We start from the raw sequence: 20,216 nt of genomic DNA on the forward strand, positions 1-20,216 counted from the left end.
TAAAGCTCCATGTGAAAATTGTGACGATTTGAATCAGTTCTTTATCATTATTTAACCTTTACGGATTATTTATACCTAATGTTTGAATATAATTTTTCGAATTTTTGGTGAAAGTATAGTAAAATAATTCCTTCAGGATATCCTACGAACGTCCTGGGGGTATTTTCGCTTTCGGAAATTAGAATATTTTAAGGACGTGTCTAGGATATTCGAGGATCTTTAAAAAAGAGATGTACTTCCTAGAGATAGTTTAATTTCCGACAGGCTTTCCTCTAAACTACTAAAACTTACTATAAAATAGTAAAAAAGTGTGAAAAGAGTCTCTATATTTTTCCCAAAAAATGGCACAAAATGGTAACAAAGTGTGAAAAAAGTAGTGACTTTTTTCACACTTTGTTACCATGTTGTGACATTTTTTAGTTTTGTACCACTAAAAGTTGTTTGTTTTGAAAATTTTGGATTTTTAAAAACTGACTTCGGAATCGTTAATCAGCAAGCCCAAAAAACCTTAAGAATATTTGAAAACTCAGAAATCAGCTATTCACCTTGTTTCATTAATATTAATAAATGTAACAATTTTGTTACTGAATTTATAACTTTATTTGTCTAAATTAATCTAAACTGCGATCTTAATCTATTCAAATTTCCCTCGATTCAAATTTCAAACAATATATTAAAACTTTAAGTGTTGATAATAGAAAAAGTAAATTTTGATTAAAATTACAACATATTAATTAATTTACAAGTTAATTTGTGTTATCTAATATTTTTCAGCACCTTTTTTTAAAACATAATTCCTCTTTTTTAATAGGATTAGAATAAAAGACCGCAAATAAGTTATGCTAGTTTTTTGTATTCATTTCATGAATATATACTTTGCTTTGGTTTGTAAAAAGTTGAGAAAATGGTATTTTCCATAATTTTTAAAAAAATACCAATAATTGTGTAATTTCTGATTGAATTTGGTTCAGATTTTAAAAATTTTAATATCTCAGGTTACCATGGACGAAAAATGTTGAATAAGAGGTCAAAAGCATTGTCTGAAAAAACTATATAAAATCAAAGAAAAACATTTTTAGGTACCTATCATAACATTTTTTTAAAAATTATTGTCAAAAAACGGTTTTTTTTTATTTTTAAAATGCAAAAAAAAAAATTAATCTTTCTTAATCTTGCTCAAAGTACTCTTATTTTATATGATGTTGAAGTCCATAAAGTTTATCAACGAAATTTTTTTTTATTGTTTTCGATTATTACTTTTCAGAAATATACAACAATTAATGTTAAAATTTTAGTCATGTGATCCAGAGATATATTAACCATTTGAAAATCAAAAATTTTGAAAACTAACACTTTTTTGAATTTCTTGTTTTAAAAACCAGCTTACATGTAATATATATTCTGCAGAATATTTAAAAATGCGTCAATAATTATTGATCTATTTTTGAACACATTTTTGACCTACTTTTACGAAAAGTTATTGAATTTTGAAAAGTAATTAATTTTCAAAAACTTTTAATTAAAATTTTTTGCATTTTTTACTAGATTTCTAAACATGTGAAAGTTGAATAACACACACCTCACTTTCAAAAGAAAAGATTGATTTATAAGAATATTATTCTGTAATTTTAATTCATATTTATGCTTGAATGAAATAATGAATGTCAGCGAGTACAATTTATAAGAAAAAAATGCACTTTTTCAAAGAATTTTTTTTTTTAATTAATTTAAAAACAGAATTAATTTCATACTTAATGTTTTAATATTTCAAAAATAGTTATAAAAGTTGATCTTAGAGTTTTGAATTCTGGAAAAAAATAATTTATTTATCTATATATACTTATGCATAATTTTGAAAGTACCCTAAAATTTTCTTTCAGAATAATGAGAAACCTCTAAATCTGAATTATTAGTAATAATTTACTAATGAAACGACGAAAAGTTATACATCAAATTAATGATTTAGTAATAATTTTACCAATAGTAATTGAAACATTATAGAAACTCTGTTAAACAAAAGAAAAAAATTTATATTATTTTACAGTTTTAAACACATAACTTAAAGTTTTAAACACAATATAAAAAGTTGCTTTTTTCAAAATTTTCAATTTTTAAAACTTTTATAACTCTGAGCAGAATGTTTGCTAATAGGTTAAAAGATGCGATTTAAAAAAATCTAGAAAGTGAAGGAAAAATATTAATATACTAATATTTTTTAAAATTTAGGTGTATTGGCACATCACTAGTTACCTCACATAAAATGTTTCGATTTTTCAAAAAATTTAAAATACCTACTTTTAAAATATTTTTGAAATTTTACTTTGAAACTATCGAACTGGACTGTAAATCGCTCAGATGAATAAATAAGTTTTAATCCCTCCCTAACGCCCTACAGAAGCAGCACTATATACCCTAAAGTTACCCTCTTATTCGTAAATTTCCACAACACATAGATGTATGCTATACATATAGATATGCATCTAATGCTTCGCTTTCATCGAAAAGAAAATTCGGGAAAATGCAATTTCTACCGTCTCCAATTTTCCACATAACATTTTTTATATAGTTGGAAAACATTCTGTCGCATAAAAATGCTATAAAAAGAAAAACATTTTACAAACATATTTATAGGCCTCTTATTACAAAATATATTATTCAAAAAAATTGTATATTATTATAATATAATATAATATAATATAATATAATATAATATAATATAATATAATATAATATAATATAATATAATATAATATAATATAATATAATATAATATAATATAATATAATATAATATAATATAATATAATATAATATAATATTATATTATATTATATTATATTATATTATATTATATTATATTATATTATATTATATTATATTATATTATATTATATTATATTATATTATAATATAATATAATATAATATAATATAATATAATAAATTAAAAAAAAGTCTTAACGAGAAAAGCAAATATTACAAACATATATTATGCAATATAATGCAACTTGAATTTTGCGTAAAGTACCTAAATAAATTTTACTAGTTGAAACTTTCAGCAAATAGAGATTTAAAAATTATTAAATTTTACATTATTCATTTTCATCATAAAAGTACTTTAAAATCATACACTGGGCTATTTTTAAGCTTTTATTTTTTTATTAGACTTTTCGAGGTAGAAATGAAAACAAGAATGTCATGAATTTTTTTATAATTAGTTTTCATCCCCTTAGACGAGTAGAGGAAAAGTGAAATAATTGTATATTCATCTAAAGAGGATACATTTTCATTAAATACTGAAATAAATGGGAATTTTCGAAATACCTCAAATTCCCATATACACACATTTTGAATTTTGCTAAAATTTATACATTTTTTTAATACATTTTTATTATACATTTTTCTGATGAAAAATATTCCTGCAATTCTTTCCTTTGCTAATTTGATTAAATTATTTATTTATTGAAATGAAATGGATTATTTTTAATAGTGTATTTTATTTTTTATATAAATGAAAACAAAACGTTTGTAATTTTTTATTAAATATCTTTGTGATATTACTAGGTGCGGAGATTTGAAAAAAATACCTATAGAGTAGAGCGGGGTAAAACAGACACTTTTTTACTTTCGTAATTTAATTATTTTCATAATTCTACTTGAATTTTAAATAAATAAAAATTATTCTCAATCAAAATATTTTATTTTTCGTCATTTTAAAGTACAGTGTTCAATGTTTAATTAAAAGTTTATAGACGAAAATTGCTTTTTTATAATTTTTACAATTCTTTAAAAAAGGCCATCTACCCCGGACTTCACCCTATATGACAATAGATTAAAAATAGACTAAACATATTATAAAAAAAAATTTTCTCTATTAAAATTTTATATTTGTCTTCAAAATAATATTTAATAATGTCGTGTTTTATGTTACATGGCAAATGAATTATACATGGTAATTTTTAATTACTTTGTAAAGTCAAAATTTAGCATTTTTATTATTATAATATTCCCCTATTTGTCATGTTATTCTTTATAGTAGACTGATTGCATAAAACAAACAGGAACATTAAAAGGAAAAAAAGCATATGATTTAGCATGGCAAAAGAAGTTGAGAACGATTCAAAATACAAAGCTTTCTCTTGAGCAAGCTAATTCTTTGCTGACCATAATGAGGAAGCAAAATGTTCATGAAATGAAAATTACTTCTTTCATAAAGAACCTCTTTCTTGTTTTCGACTGCACATATTCCCAGTAAGAAGACTTGAATTGAAAAGAATAAAAAATTTTCATATTTTCGAAAATTTTAACTCTATACTATAATTTCTATTTCTAATACACAGACAATTATATACTATACTTATTTCTAAATATAAAATTGAAAAAAATATTTACTATAAAGTTTCGATTTTTATTTAATTTTCTTTTGTTAAATTCTAATACAGGTTGTCTTAGAATTAAGAATTAAGAATTAAATGAAAATTAAATGAAAATCGACTTAAGACTTAAGTATTCGGCTTATTGAAGAATTGTAAATTTTTGAAAAATAATTTTTACTCACTGCATTACTAAATAAGTGTAAATTTTTGGTTAAAACAAATTTTTAATCACTTAATTATTCCTTATAATCACAACATTAATCTCAAGAGGAATACCCGGAAAATAAAGAGATATATTTTTATTCGGGTCAATTCACTGAATTTCACCTGAAAACGGTTTGTGAATGTATATTTTTTAAAAATATTAAATTTAAGACATTTCACGCTAAGAATTTTCATTAGTTGTTGTATTAATCTTTAAGTTTTTTGTGCATAGAAAATTATAATATGAGGCTGAAGTCCGCAATGTTTTTAAAAACGAAAAATTAGAACAGAATTTTTTTTTTAAATTCGTCTCCAATTTTGATGCCCTAAGTTTTTAAAAAATTAACTTTTCCTTAAAGCGTATAGTGCCGCGTAAAAATTGAAGCGTTTTATGTACAAAATACTTTCTTTTTTTTTTAATTTGGTAAAAAGTTGTCCACCAATTTAAATTAATAAAAATTTTCTCTAATTTTAAATAAAAAATTGAACTCTTTCATTTGTTAGTCGAAAATAATGTCATTTGTTAGTTAAAAAGTGCAGGTGAAAAATGACGAAAGTTTGTAGTAGAAATTTTTACAAATTTTTATACATGGACGACTTTTTACTAATTTAGATTTATACTTCAGAGTTCGAAGTGAGAATTTATGAGTATAGTTTATAATGTAAATTAAAAGCGTGGATGAAAAACGTGCAATGTGAAAAGGTCACTAAAAAAAGTTATTTTTTCATTTTACAATCAAAATGTAAATTTTTTTTTTTTTCAAAAAATTGATTTTTCTTTTGCTCTCAATATTTTTTTTACAATTCAGGGCACCATAAAGCTTTTGATTTATATAGTAAGCAAATAAATGTCATAAAACTTGAAATCGATCTCCCTACAAGAGAAAAGTTATCCACACAAGCGGAAATAATTCGAGAAAACAGCTCAATTTGGTTTTGATATGAAATCGCGTTCGTGGTTCACTTATCATCTCCAATACGAAAATGGATTCACCGAATTCGTTTTTCTTTTATTGGATAACTATTATATAAGTATCCTTATTTCAAGCTTATCTCATTTTACGCCAGATGCCGTAACCGCATACTTTATAACGTTTTATATTTTATCTGCGGGTACATTTTTAGTTTCAATTATATAGGGAAAATTAAAATTTTAAATTTATTTCTTTTTTAATTTTGTAAAGCAGAGAGCTTTATGACCTATTCCAGATAGCAGGTAATTTTACAGCAATCTTGCGATATGCGAATGTGGTTAATTTTTAAATATTTTAGTCGACATATTGTATCCGCCATTTTGAATTTTGAAAATCTGATATGAGATTCAAAGTCAGCGACCCCAAAAACCCCTGAGTAGCAAGTTTCAAGCGAATTCATTGATTTTTAAAAAACTTGGACGCCATCTTGGTTCCTCCATTTTGAATTTTGCAATTCTCAGTGCAAATACGTAATCGTTATCAAAAAACCTAAAATATACTCAAATATTATAGTAGTTTGCAGTTATTCTATTTTTTAACTTACGAATACTTCATTTCACTCTCACTTTACTTTAATTCCACTTTTACTTCACTTTCACCTCATTCTTACTTCACTCACTTCACTTTAATGTTCACTTCATTCTCACTTCACTTTCACCTCATTCTCACTTCACATTCACTTTAATGTTCACTTCACTTTCACTTTACTTTCACTTTCACTATTACTTTGACTTTACTCTAAGTTCTTTTTTACAGGTACTTTATTTTTATTAAATTTAACTTTATTTACATTCCAAATTTTCTTAAAACGAAGATAAATTAAATTCAATAAAAATGAAGTGAAGTCAAAGTAACAGTGAAAGTAACAGTGAAAGTGAAGTAAAAATAAAGTGAGAGTGAAGTAAAATGACAGTAAAAGTGAAGTGAGAATGAGGTGAATGTGAAGTGAAAATAAAGTGAGAGTGAAGTAAAATGATAATGAAAGTGAAGTGAGAATGAAGTGAACACTAAAGTGAATGTGAAGTGAAAATGAAGTGAGAATGAGTTAAAAGTGAGGTGAGAGTAAAGTGAGAATAAAGTGAAAGTGAAGTAAAAATGAAGTGAAATTGATTTATAATTTATTAAAACATGCTTTCCACTTTTAATAAAACAGAACATTTTATGGTTTTTTTCTAATTTTAGGTATTTAGAAATTTATTAGGATTAATAAATTTTTATCTCGCGTGAAAGAATTCTACGTAATCGCTCCTTAAAAATTCCATAGAATCGTTTCATTTGGGAATCCCAAGAATTTCCCCAAGCACATAAAAAATATTTTTCCCTTAATACGTGAAAACTGCGTTTGTAGAAATCCTTGTGGAATCTTCTTTGAAATCGTCTGTATAGAATGATTTTTCATGTATAAAGATTTTCCGCAAAATTAATTTTAAGTGGATAATTCTTAATTTATTGGTCATTATTGTTAGTAAATCTCAGTCACATTAAGGTATTTGTTATTATAGATGGAATGCTTGTCAATAAGTGTCACTTCAACTTGACCTCTGCTTGACCCCTGAATAATTGAGGTCAGTCTAGGGGAGATTTGTATTCTATTTTTAAATTGTTCTAAACGATCATTATTATTGATATGAATTTAAATGTCCAGATGCCTAAAAATAATATTGTAAATAGTTTCCAAATTTCAATAAAATTATTTTGTACCCTCTGCATATGTATATCTTTCGTGCTTTTATAAATTTTTTTTAGTTTATTATGGAAAATATTGCTTTTCTGCAAAGTTTGCCTATCAATATAAATTTGAGAACGCTCAACTTCTGATTGAACCGATGCACAGTGGGTCAAAAAACACGTCCGTGGACAAATTGATTTTTAGAATAGAATTTTTATCCGATTGAAAAAATGACCTATTCTTTCTTTTAGAATCGATTTCAATTTTCAGTTTTTAAAAATATTAAACTTTTCGACAATCTGCTTAAACAATATTATTAATAAATAATGTAAGATTGGGTTTTATAAACATAATTTAATTTTCAGGAAAAATATCAAAAGACGAAATTATGTTTTTCAAGTAAAATTCAACTTTTTGGCAAAACCTTATCAAATTTTAAATTATGGGAGAAACCTTACGAATCATGGGCAATATGAGGCTACATTTCGTCAGCTTTAGCAAATTAAAAGATTTTTTTAAAATTTATATTTAAAAGATCATAAATTAGTTAAGACTGATTTTGCTGTTCTCCATAGTTCACCATACTTCGCTAAATTATTATAATAAGACGTTAAAAACCAAACTTTTAAATAAACTTGTAATCGGATTGAAAACCAAAACTTGATTGCACAGAAATCAATTTGAAAAAGTAAAACTTACAACCAGATTTGAGTATTTGTTACCCTCATCTTTAGCATTTATAAAAAGTATGCCGATTGTGAGCAGTTGATACCTAAAAATTGCATAAAAATTCCATGTAATTTTAAATTTTGAATTTTTTTAATTTATCGAAAAATGAAATTAATACTTTTGCTATTGAATGTCATGAAAAATTCTGGATTTTTATCTTTACAATAAGGACAGGTGCTTTTAATGAAGCACAAAGCAGTTGCCACATCGAATATTGATCGAGAATCCTTTTACATTATTCACAGTGCCAGAAAATAGTTTTTGCTGATATTTCGAAATTAAATAATCCAATAAAACATAATTAAAGCTAATGTTTAGACTTCATTGAATATTTTAACTATTAATAAATACTCTCTTAATTGGAATAAAAAAAAGAGTTTTATATTTAATAACTATTTTAGGTACATAATAGACGACTTTTTCAGATTCTGGTTTAGAGGATATATACCGAACTGAAACTGTTCTGACATATTTTCGATATAATTTCCATTTAACACAAATTAACATATTTGTTTGACTATACTTCATTTATTCTTTGCATTTGTCTACAGACACGAGTTAAACTGTCAAGAGGGATTTAAAAAGTTTTTACTGAATTTCATGATTAATTTAAATATATCTTAGAAGTGTATTTTCGCTTTAAATGAGAATGAAATGAAATGGTTGGAAACAAAGTGTTTCATATTCATTGGCCATTCAAAGAAGGTCATTGAGGTCGATCTACAGGTGTACCTGTAGATCGCTTAACAGACGATAAGGAAGTATCGCAAAGCAATATTATTGGTTCAGAAGAGCGAATTACTTGAATATCTCGTCACGCATATGCATAAGGGCAAAAGAAAAAAGTGTTGTTCATATATAATCAATCGATAATCGTTCTTCATTCAAAGGTTAATAATTATCCTAGTGTATAAAACTTAAAGGGATTACATTATCTAATCTGTTATATTTAAAGACAGTCATCAAAGACCTGTATATGGGTGATTCTTCTGAAAATATGTAATTTTTTCATATTTTTATCGCTGATGATGAATTTTAAAAAACTGATGTCAATGAATCCGACTATAAAAGAAAAATAAAAAATTTGAACCACATTTAGAAAAAATTGACCAATGGACGTCTTATGCGGTAGATTTATACTTTGGATGCGGTACACTTCGGTTATTGAGAATGGTACTATAGAGAAAACATGTATTATTTGAATATTGTGAGGATGAGTAGTAATTTGTGCTATTAGTGGTTTGATTACTGTTGGTCACTGTTGAAAGCAGTCTGAAACGTAATTGAGTCTCAAAGGGGGCCGATTATACACAATACGTCAGTACTGAACTGACATTGCCTCGAAATGATCTTCCCCTTTATTCAGAGTACGATGCCCTAGCTCGGCTTAGACCAAAGTATGCATTTGTGTTGGTACCGTAGTTGGTACCTCGTTCTTCCACGAATGTAATGTACGTTTGTCGAAACGGATTCTATTACGATTCGACCGGTTACACGAATCAATGATACCCGATCTACCCTTCATATTATAGCACTTAGAAGCAAAAAATTATAATTTAATAAATAAATTTTATATTATACATATATAATAATAATAAGTTTCAAGCAAATCCGTTAGATTTTTAAAATTCTTGTCCGCCATATTGTATCCGCCATTTTAAATTTTTAAAATCTGACGTCAAATTTGAAATCAGAAACCCCAAAAACCCCCGAGTAATAAGTTTCAAGCAAATCCGTTAGATTTTTAAAATTCTTGTCCGCCATATTGGATCCGCCATTTTGAATTTTTAAAAGCTGACTTCGAATTCGTAATCAGGGACCCCAAAAATCTTTAAGTAAGTTACGACTGTTTTTTTCGATTTTCAGTAACAATTGTTTAAAGTAGCATAAAATAATTAAAATTGCTTGGGTCCAAAACCTTGTAAACCTGTGTAATGATATTCTAATATTCTGAAAAAAATACTTTTTTAAAAGCCTATTTCAATAATGCATAAAATTAAAAATGTTATCCAACTTTACCCCAAATAATAGCAATATGATAAAAAATTAATGTTATGTTTTTAAAACGTAAATCTGTGGTACTTCGAATCTCAAAAACTGCGATAACCTTTTTTATTTTATGTCATTTCTCATAAATTTTATTAAAACTAAAAATCCTTTATCCTCTGTATGTATATATATATATATATATATATATATAATGAAATGTGCTTTTTACCGACTAATGGCGTTTGTAATCCCTCTACAGGTTGATTAACATTAAATTGTAGATTTTATTGTTCATGGAATAAATTATTTCACAACGGAATAAAAGGGGATATGAATTTTTTATTTGCGAAATAATTAAAAAAATGGTTGTGACTATCGAGGAGTTGAGGATTAACTGAAACAAATTTTAAAATATTTGTAATTTATAAAATTTATTAAGTGTTTCGTAAATTTTTAATGTTACCTAGGCACAAAAAATGAGTTTTGGCTAATTTTGAACCGGGGTTCAAAAAACTCTAATACTCTAGAAGAATATTTTTACATGCTTATGATGACAAAATGCACAATGATTAAAAAGACAAAAATTAAAAAAAAAAATTTTTTTTTATTTGAGAGGACAGGAAAAAAATGACCCATAAAAAATACTCAAAAAAAAAATACAATAATTACTATAAAAACATCTTAGGGGTGTCACTTCCCGTTAAAAAAGTTTGTAAAATAAAATCCGGCATGTTTTTTTGGGGATTAGGGAAAATTTAAAGATGCTGCAGAAAAAGGAACTTGATTCATCTTCAGCACCCCAAAACACTTAAGAAAAGGATACACTGATCCTTAAACCATGACATCTTTCTTTGTGTATCTGTGTCACCAATAAATCATCCATTCTTGCCATAGAGTGCGACAAGAAAGGGAACAATAATTTCATCATTTTCCCCTAAAGGGTTATAAATTTCGTCATTTATACAAATTGTAGTGGTAGATGCTAAAAAGTCGTTATATTATAATAATAAAGTTCTAACAAACATTTAAAAAAAAACTTGTAGCATTAAAATCTAATAAAATTTCTAAAAACATGTTAAAATTATAAAAGTCGCTACGATTGACCGTAAGATTAAACACTTTAATGAAAAAATTATTTTTTTAAAAATAATTGTCAACTTAATTTTAGAAAAACTTGCTACGAGGATTCACTTTAAAGCCAAGTTGTCGTACTCGTTAACAAAAAAGAGCTAGTCAGCAATTACAGTGCATATAGAGTTCTATTCTACATATATATAAATCTACATTCTCATTTTACTGTCACGAGCTTCTGCGGTGTAATTGGGCAACTAAATCTCGTTAAATTCTTTTAAAGTTTCTAACTCTTAAGTTTGTAGAGGTCTGAATGTGGGTACAAACCAGTGGTAAATTTAGAATTGTTTTCAGACTACTTTTACAATTATTTTTTTCAATTCAATACTTGCTCTAGATAATGGTTCTATAATTTGCTCTCAAATCTTATTTATAGTATTTTTATTATCATAAAGAGTCCCTTAGGATAATATGAAGGGACTTTTTTCTCATAATTCTAATCAAATATTTGTCATGGAATACATTAATTATTTCATTTCGAATAATTATGTTCAGTTCAGATAATTATTTCTAACTTTTAATTTTACTTTCATCTTGATAGGAAAATTTAACTTTTTAAACAAAAATCCCTGTCGTTTTTATCAGCACTAAAAGCAGAGCTAAAAGTGTTAAGTGCAATTACCCGAACGCAGTCTTATCATTTTCCAAATGCATCAAGCTTTGGGGCCTTCTTCTGAAATAGTTTTGAATAATTTTATATGCAAATGCTTACTTAGTTGTAAGTTTAACATTATCTTCATGATCCAACCTCTAATTGTTAACTAGGAGAATTTCTACTTAAAACTCCTTTTGATAACCGCTTTTAGAGAATTACACCATACTCTCTAGAAGCTTATTGATTTAAATCCTAACTCTTATGTCACCGTGTCGGTAATATTTCCCTTTTCCCCAAGTTGGAAAACCTTTTTAGCTTTTTACTATAAATTCCATAAATATGAAATAGCACTCAACTTATAAAATATTACATAATTTAAATTTTTTGAAAAATTATAATAATAAAAGGATGTGTAAAGTATTTGATGTAACTGCATTTCACATAGAAATTAACCGAAAAGGAGTTGCGATCTGGTGTTTAATCCTCATTTGGATATTTTCTGAAAACTTTCTGCTTGCGTAAAATACTTTTCTCTTGTGGCGTTGAAATTGAGGTTTCATGAGCGAAGTTTTCACACAATATATGTTAAAAGTGTTTGTCATAAAATATAAATTGTTGGAGAAGGGAAATGGGGAAATTTTGTTAAAAAGTAAAATATCAGATGTGACGGGCATGATTGAATTTACTTTATGAGTTACTGTTTTATGTGCTTTGCCAACTGACTCATATGGTAAATCCAGTAATGTTCGAGGCGGTCGCATATTTTACCTTGTAGACTTTTTAATAAAATTTCAGTTTCTTTTCGTAAACGTTATTTTTGTACTTTAGGACACTTAGGGATTTGAGTTATATTTTAAACTTTAATTTTACTGAAACGTTTTAGCAAATATCTTCAATTCAAATATACTACATAAAGGTAACATTTAACATAAATTATTATTTTATATTTGGTTACATTTTCTATCTTTAATTTCTCCTCTTCACCATTTATACATTAACTGAAGTGAATGGTATTAAAGGAGGATTATTTATTTATAAATCAAGATCCCCCATTTATATTGGACCATAAATGGGAAACGAGATAAGGATGCAAATAAGATATGTTAATTTCAAATTACAGCAAAAACGGAGAAAAATAAATTTATAAAGGAAATATTGTCATAGCGCCGCATTTAACAATTATTAAGGCAGGTATCAAAGTAGTGCTCAACGGTAGAAGTAAAATTAGATAAAGAAAATAAAAATAAGTCTAAATCAAGTTCTATGTTTAAATATAATAGATTAATATGATGACAAGGGAAAAAATTGGTTCAGTTATGATATTGTGGTAGATTTTGATAAAACTCAAGCAATGGTGTTTGCAACTGGCAGCAATCCTGCCATAGCTACTCTTTCTCCTCCCACAGTAAATGGTACTCCTATAGTATATAAGGAATTGGTGAAGGATCTTGAAGTTATTTTGGACAGAATCTTGTTTTGGAAAGAAAATGTTTTTGAAATTTCTCGTAAAATTTGTATAGTTCTGCAACAACTTTATATAAACAAAGAATCCCTTCCTACATCAACACGTATACTATTAGTTAAATCGTTAATTCTCCCTATTTTTGACTATTGCTGTCCGGTATACGACGATGTTACAGATGAATTAAATGATAAATTGGAAAGATCCTTGAATGCGTGTATTCGTTTTATTTTTAATTTGCCTAAGTTCGAACACGTTACACAATACAGGATTAAGTCTGGGTTGTTGACACTTGCAGCAAGAAGGCAATTTTTCATCGGTAATATGTTGTATTCAATATTCGATAGTAGAATTCCATCATACTTGTATGATTTCTTTGAATTTAAAAATATTGATGAATCGAATAAAAATAGGCTTCGAGGAAGACGAGCTGATTTGAAAATACCTACACATAGAACCTGCAAGATGCAAAAATCTTTTATCGTCAGGGGTGCTCGCTCGGCTTTGGAATAAATTGCCGAAAGAAATTAGAAATGTTCATAAGCAATTTTTTTTGAAGACTTATTTTCGATTTCTTCTTTAAGACACGTAATAAGATTTTTGATATAACTTATTGGTATGTAATACACCCTAGTAGAAATTTGTCATAGTATCTTTAAGGGCACTGGACAGTTCCACTGGAAAATTTCGAGGCACTTTACAGTTAAACTGGCTAAAAACTATAAAGTGATGTCACGCTAATTTCTTCAAGTTATTGTCCAGTCAAATTTTACAGTTTCTGATCATCAGTCCTGTAGAAAAACTATACAAAATAATTCACTTGGAAATGTCAAAACTTTCTTTATATTGACGTTACGTATTAAACACGTACAAATTTGAAAATATAACGTTAAATTTTTTTGTCAACAAATTAAATAAATTAAAATTTTACGAAACTATATTTTTACTGTTGGTGTATCTATTGTTCCGTATAATAAATGATTTATAATAAATTATCTGTAAAATTATTTTTAAATAACTACATAATTAAAAAAAAATATAAAAATTACTGATTCTTGAACACATGTCATTTTTTTACATTAAACAACATTCACTTTTTCCTTTAATTAAGCACAACACTGAAATAAATATTATTATTTTATCACACTACAAACTTATAAGTAAACCCTAATATGAAGAATTAATTCAGTTCAAACGAAAAATATCTAGCGGTTTCGGGGAGCGAACTCGGGTCACACTGGGACGAAATACCTAAACGCACGCTTTACGCATCACGGCCGTTCTAGTCGATGGACGATTCCGGAAAAATAAGAACCATACTCTACCGGCAGGTAAAGCAGTTCCCTTTTTCATCTTTTCTAGCTCAACTGGCGAATTACTGGACAGCTACTGCATAACACTCTAAAGTTGAACTTATTGATTATTACTGTATAGAAGTTCTGTCTGTCCAGTTATTCTCATGGTACTGTCTAGGCGTTCCGTGAAATTATGTTTCAAAGTTTGTCGTGGCGTTAGCGCTACCGTCAGTCCAGCAACTGAACAGTGTTGTGTAGACATTTTCCATAAATACATCAGAGTATACACTGAAAGAAATAATTCGCGGGTGTAACTAGAATTATGTCTATTTTTTCCGTAAGGAATTAGTAATAAATTGTTACTGTCTACTGTCATTAATTATAGACAGTTCTGTTATTCAGATCGGAGAGCTATACATATGTCAACGTCAATTCATCAATGTAAAACATAACCTCACTTTATTGGACCAATTCTAACTTTTTGTATGTAACAGGTTTGTTAAATTAATATTTATACATATAATAAGAGTATATAATCTTGAAAAGAAATTGTCTTCTGAATTTAAAAAATTAGTTATTTTAATTAACTCAATTAATTGAAGCGAATTTTAAAAAAATTTTTTTTTTCTAAAGGAATTGTCATTAAAAATAAATTTTGATTGAAAAGAAATTTTTATTATTAAATCAAAATTTTAATATTAAATAATTTAAAAAATTTGTTATTTAGTTGTCAACAGTAAAATAAAAGAACAAAATTAAAATTATAAAAACTATAAACTGTAAAACCAAAAGATTTATTTTATAGAAAATATTTCGAAAATGTCAATACACAACTGTTTAGTTACTGAAACTGGCGGTAGCGCTAACGCCACGACAAACTTTGGAACATCATTTCTCGGAACGCCTCGACAGTGCCATGAAAATAACTGTACAGGACTTCTATGCAGTAATAATCAAGTTCAACTTTATATTTTCTTTAACAGTGTTATGCAGTAGCTGTCTAGTAATTCGCCAGTTAAGCTAGATTAAACTTCCATGACTAAAACTGTACAGTAACTTGAATAAATCTAGTCATGCCACGACAAATTTCTACTAGGGCATTTGTTATATTTTTAATATTTTATTTTCTTTTTGTTTTATCAATGTTATAGTTTGTTTTATATATTCTATGTGTTTCTTTATCACAACAATTATAGATTATAGTTACGGATCCACGTCATGCTGCGTAATGAATATTAGACTCTACATTAAATAATTTTTCTATTATTTTTATTGTATTATGTATTTTTTTATTGTTTCTCCACTCAAAACTGTATTTATCTATTGTTCCTTGAAGGACTCTTTAGCCCTAGGAACCGTTTAAATAAATAAATAAAATAAATAAATAGATGGCGTAGGCAGATAGAATACTTCATAATTGTATGAGATGATTCTGGATAAGTTGATTTTAGATAATATAAGAGACGGAAATTTGAGAGCTGAGCACTTTACACAAAAAGAATAATTGTAGTTGTTAAGATACGTTTTTCAGTAATTGTCCTGAAGAATTAATACCACGAGTATTTTGATAATATAAAAGTGTAAAAGACTTTTATTTACGAAGAGATGATGATTGGGGATCCGAGGCGATAGACGATTTTGAGATTCTTCTCTCCTTGGGACATCCTTACTATCAATTTATTCACGTTGTATACGTTGATATTCCTGTTGTTAGTTCTTGGTCTTCTCCAGAGAGATAGATGTCTCTGTGAACTCGGGAGGTAGAAGTAGAAGTGCTGATTTTTTTAGCATCATGAATGCAGTGCGTATTTGTAGTGGTTTAGTGTCATTTGGAAAAATGCTTTTTAACAATCGGTGAGAATTTGACAATATGTCAAATTTTTATGTCGTCAACAATATAATAAGGAGTGCATAAAGTGAGTAAAGACTTAGGTAATGCAAGGTCTTCTTGGCGAGAATCAAGAGGAAGGGGTGGATCACCATTATTTAAACCGTATATGATTAAATTGTTGCGTCTTCTTAATCGATTTTCAAATTCATGTAAGCAGTAGTCAAAGCAGAGATTTGGAGAAAAATTGCCTTCAATAATTTCCTCGACTTTGTTCTCGAAAGCATTCACTAGAAGGATGTTCTCAAGTAATTGAGAAGTACATGCATCTATTTTCGCCGTTATGCCAGTTAATAACCCTTACAGGAATAAATAATCAAGGAGGTGAGATCTTTAAAGAATAACAAGAAAAATGATAGGTAGGATTTCTGCGCTGGCAAATAGTAACCAATGAAATGATCGTGATTTTCTGAGTTAAACAAACCGCCAGAGGAGCATTAGGATCTATAGATATCGAACACTAATACCCAATTCTCCGCAAAGTCCCCACTGGAAATCTGTGGATTGAGTATCTGCTAGGCTAATTGTGTACTTAGTGTCCGACGGAGGTTTATCACTTAATTCAATTTCCTTGTTTTTCTCTTCTTGTAACCGTCCACGAGTTTATAATGGTTGGTTCCTTTTGGTTTATTAGTTGATTTACACACGGTTCACTACATTAGAGAACATTTCTACTTCATCTTTCGGAATTCGAAATTATAGTTAACGTTTTTGAATATCGACAGTTTTCCTTTAGATTCGTAACCAGTGACCTCATAAATCCCTAGATATTAAGATAAATCTAAAGAAAGCCTAACATAAAATCCTAAATTGCATTTGTATATAGAATACCCTGCGGTCTTCGACAGTATCTTTTGATGAATGTCTATAAATAAAATGAGCTTCTGAAAATTCGAATTTCAACTACATTTATGAAAGGTTGATGATTTAAGTTAATTATGTGATTTCAGTGGAAAAGCGGTGGCATTGAAGTGACGAAGAGACCTATAGAGGGCTGGTGTTTGATACTAATCGATACATCAGTGCAGTGTGAAACGTGGTGTTTGGTTGGCGTGGCAACCCTGAAACTTCTTCCAGATGGAATAAAAAGTACGAATCAGTGACCCATTCTTCTCTACAGTAAATTGAGCACCATGGAGTAAAATAAGGTAAGATTGATAGCTTGGAAATTATTATGTTCGCATAGTACATATTATACCATTTGAGAGTCAACATGTGAGTCATAAAGGTCTCATGTTTTCGCATGTTGTTTCCAAACTCATATATACAAAAAACAAACAATCCTGTTTTCCATTTCAGTATCAGTATCACATAAAATCGAATAAAATTTCTTCAACTCTTTCAAGGAAAAATACTTTTTATCTATTTTTGTAATTCCGTTTTCTAACGCAAAAAAGTTCTGAAGTTACGGATAAAATTATGAGTATCGTGATTCAAACGTGAAATCAGAAACTTCCGCTAAAGTACTTTTCAGATATGAATCATTTCCCTTTTTATCTTTTTTAAAAATTTCTTTTATTCTCTTTTGAAAATTTTCAACTCTAAGAATCTTTCCTGGTTTAACTGACTTTTAAAATAAAACGTCAATTTAGAATTCAGAGTTGAATTCAAATATAGATTTTATATACAGAGTATGGAAATTAAATTAAAACCAAGAATCTATAAATATACGTATTACAAGAAATATAATTTTATTACTGTATGCAAAATTAGTACATTTTAATTGAATCTCATTATTTTCTGCCATCCGTGCGGAAAAAATAAGTATGGATTAACAGTGGCTTAAGGATTATCTGAACGCTGGTTGAGAATGATCTTTGAGGATTTCCACGTGAAAAGATTCTCGGGAATTCTTGCGGAATAACTTTGGGAGTAGAACTCTCTGAGCATTCCCGGCAATCGTTTTCTAGGACATTCACTAAAAAATTTTCTCTGCATCTGCATTTTTAGCTCAACTTTTTCTGGAAATAGATATTTATGAAAGTAGTTCATCAGTATTAAAGTGTCAAAGTGATCCTAGTTTGTTGATATTTTTTTATCGAAATAATCAGATTAAGTGATTCGGAAATAAATGAATTTATAATGATGTTAGAAAAGAACTAATTACTCATCGCTATAGTAATATGTAGGTAAACCAGTCTATCCACAAAACACAAAAATTTGTTGAATGTCAGACCTCAAGGGTTCTAGATAACTGACACAATTGTCAATAAACGTCTGATGAATGTTAAGTACAAGACTTTTAGAGCAGTGGTATTTTTTAATTGGGATTAACTTCTTGTAACGAAACCCAAGACTCTGGTGGCAATATTGATTGTATACTGAATGAAGTTAGAGAAAAGGAATCATCAGCAGCACCTAAGGTCATACCAATTTGGTATTTAAATGTTTTAAATATTTAAATATCACTTAATTTGCAAATGATGGATGTGCTTATTTAAGAAATGGGAAAAAGTGTTGCAGTTCCAGTTCGAACTTTCCGAATCCTACTGCTTTATCTCTTACTAAGAATGATCTTGCTGCTATGTTTGCCTATCAATTGGCGCAGTTCACTATTCAAATAGATCCTCTTAAGGAAACTTTTAATAATATTTCAGATCGTGTGGGGAAAATTGAATTGGCTGTATCTCGTGTTGAATCTTTTGAAAAGGACGTGGAAGATATTAAAGATGAAATTATATCTCTTAACTCTAGATTTGGTGATTGTTCGGAATAAATCATGGGTGAATGTATTCATGAATTGAATGATCGAAATTATCGCAAACTTAATGTTTAATTTTTTAATCTTCCTGAAGCTGGTTCAAGCAATAATAATTCTGATCATGATTCTATTTTTATCGCAAAATTTTTAACTAAGCAAAAAATCTCTGCCGGAATTTGTCCTATTGACTCTATCCTTGTCTTGGGACAGGACCCCGATGCAAGTGCGACAGTATAAGAAGACCAAAAATATGATGGAAGATTATGTTTTGCATAAAATTAGGAAGGAAAGAACCTTAGACACAAGGTAAGATTTCAAAGAATCAGGTCACTTTGCCTTAGATGATTTTGCACTACCTTATTTAGACGCTGGTTGTGAAGCTTATATTCGAAAGGTTTTGAGATGTATCAAGCAGGAGATTTGACATCGAGGTATAATGATGTGCACTGTCGATTATGGTCCACTACATACCATTAGAACTCGGCTTTCAATAAACCGGTTGTATTCAGAAGAGGTTTTCATACAGAGTCCCTCTCCTCTGGGGAGAAAATCCATTAGACGAGTGGTCCAGGCTAATGCGAGTACTTCTAATTTCAAGTCGTTCTGTAGACGCAATATTTTGTATGAGGTTTAAGGAGGAATGGTATACCTAATCGGGCCAAAAGTTTGTGACATTTAGGGGAATTTGTAATTTTGTTATTTAAGCTACATATAGGAGTTTTTCTTATTGAAATCATAAAAGTAGACATCAATGAATATTAAAAAGTATATATTAAATAGGGAAAAGATAATAAATTAATCAAATTAATTTTTTTTATAAAAGCAGAAAATAATTTTTGTAACTGTCTGTACGAATTTGAAACCTAAGAAAATAAAAGTTACTGAAATTCTCTCAAGATTATTTTCGGATTTATCGAGTGTTCCATTGCAAACTTTGAAAAAATGCTATTATTACGTATATATGTGTCTTATTATGCTGTAATATTAATGTTATTAATTATAAACATTGTCAAATAACAATTTGTAATGAGCGTTTAATCGTGACAACCTCGCAATGCAAATAGTTTGTTTTTTGATCGTTGGTAACAGTGTCAAGTGTTATGATTTGCATTTCTGTGGTTAAAAATAATGAAAATTTGTCATTTTTGGTACCTTTGGCGCCATCTCTTGGTTCTATGTACCACTAAACAGCTGTCACATGTGAG

The 20,216-nt window shown here is 28.0% G+C and overlaps 1 protein-coding gene across 9 annotated transcripts in view; it reads left to right on the forward strand.

Moving 5' to 3' along the window:
- Nucleotides 1-20,216, forward strand: part of LOC122501476 (kazrin) — a 131,790-nt gene that overhangs the window by 7,820 nt on the left and 103,754 nt on the right. For 8 of the 9 annotated variants that reach the window (XM_043610965.1, XM_043610963.1, XM_043610967.1 and 5 more), the window contains exon 2: nt 17,261-17,458. The gene's annotated coding sequence lies outside the window, so the exon portion shown is untranslated. Of the gene's footprint in view, nt 1-17,260; nt 17,459-20,216 lie in introns of those variants that run through there. The other variant, XR_006301570.1, reaches the window with a different exon arrangement.

The sequence above is a fragment of the Leptopilina heterotoma genome, unplaced genomic scaffold (genome assembly GCF_015476425.1).
Source record: "Leptopilina heterotoma isolate Lh14 unplaced genomic scaffold, ASM1547642v1 Lhet_21, whole genome shotgun sequence".
In the NCBI taxonomy this organism is placed as follows: domain Eukaryota; kingdom Metazoa; phylum Arthropoda; class Insecta; order Hymenoptera; family Figitidae; genus Leptopilina; species Leptopilina heterotoma.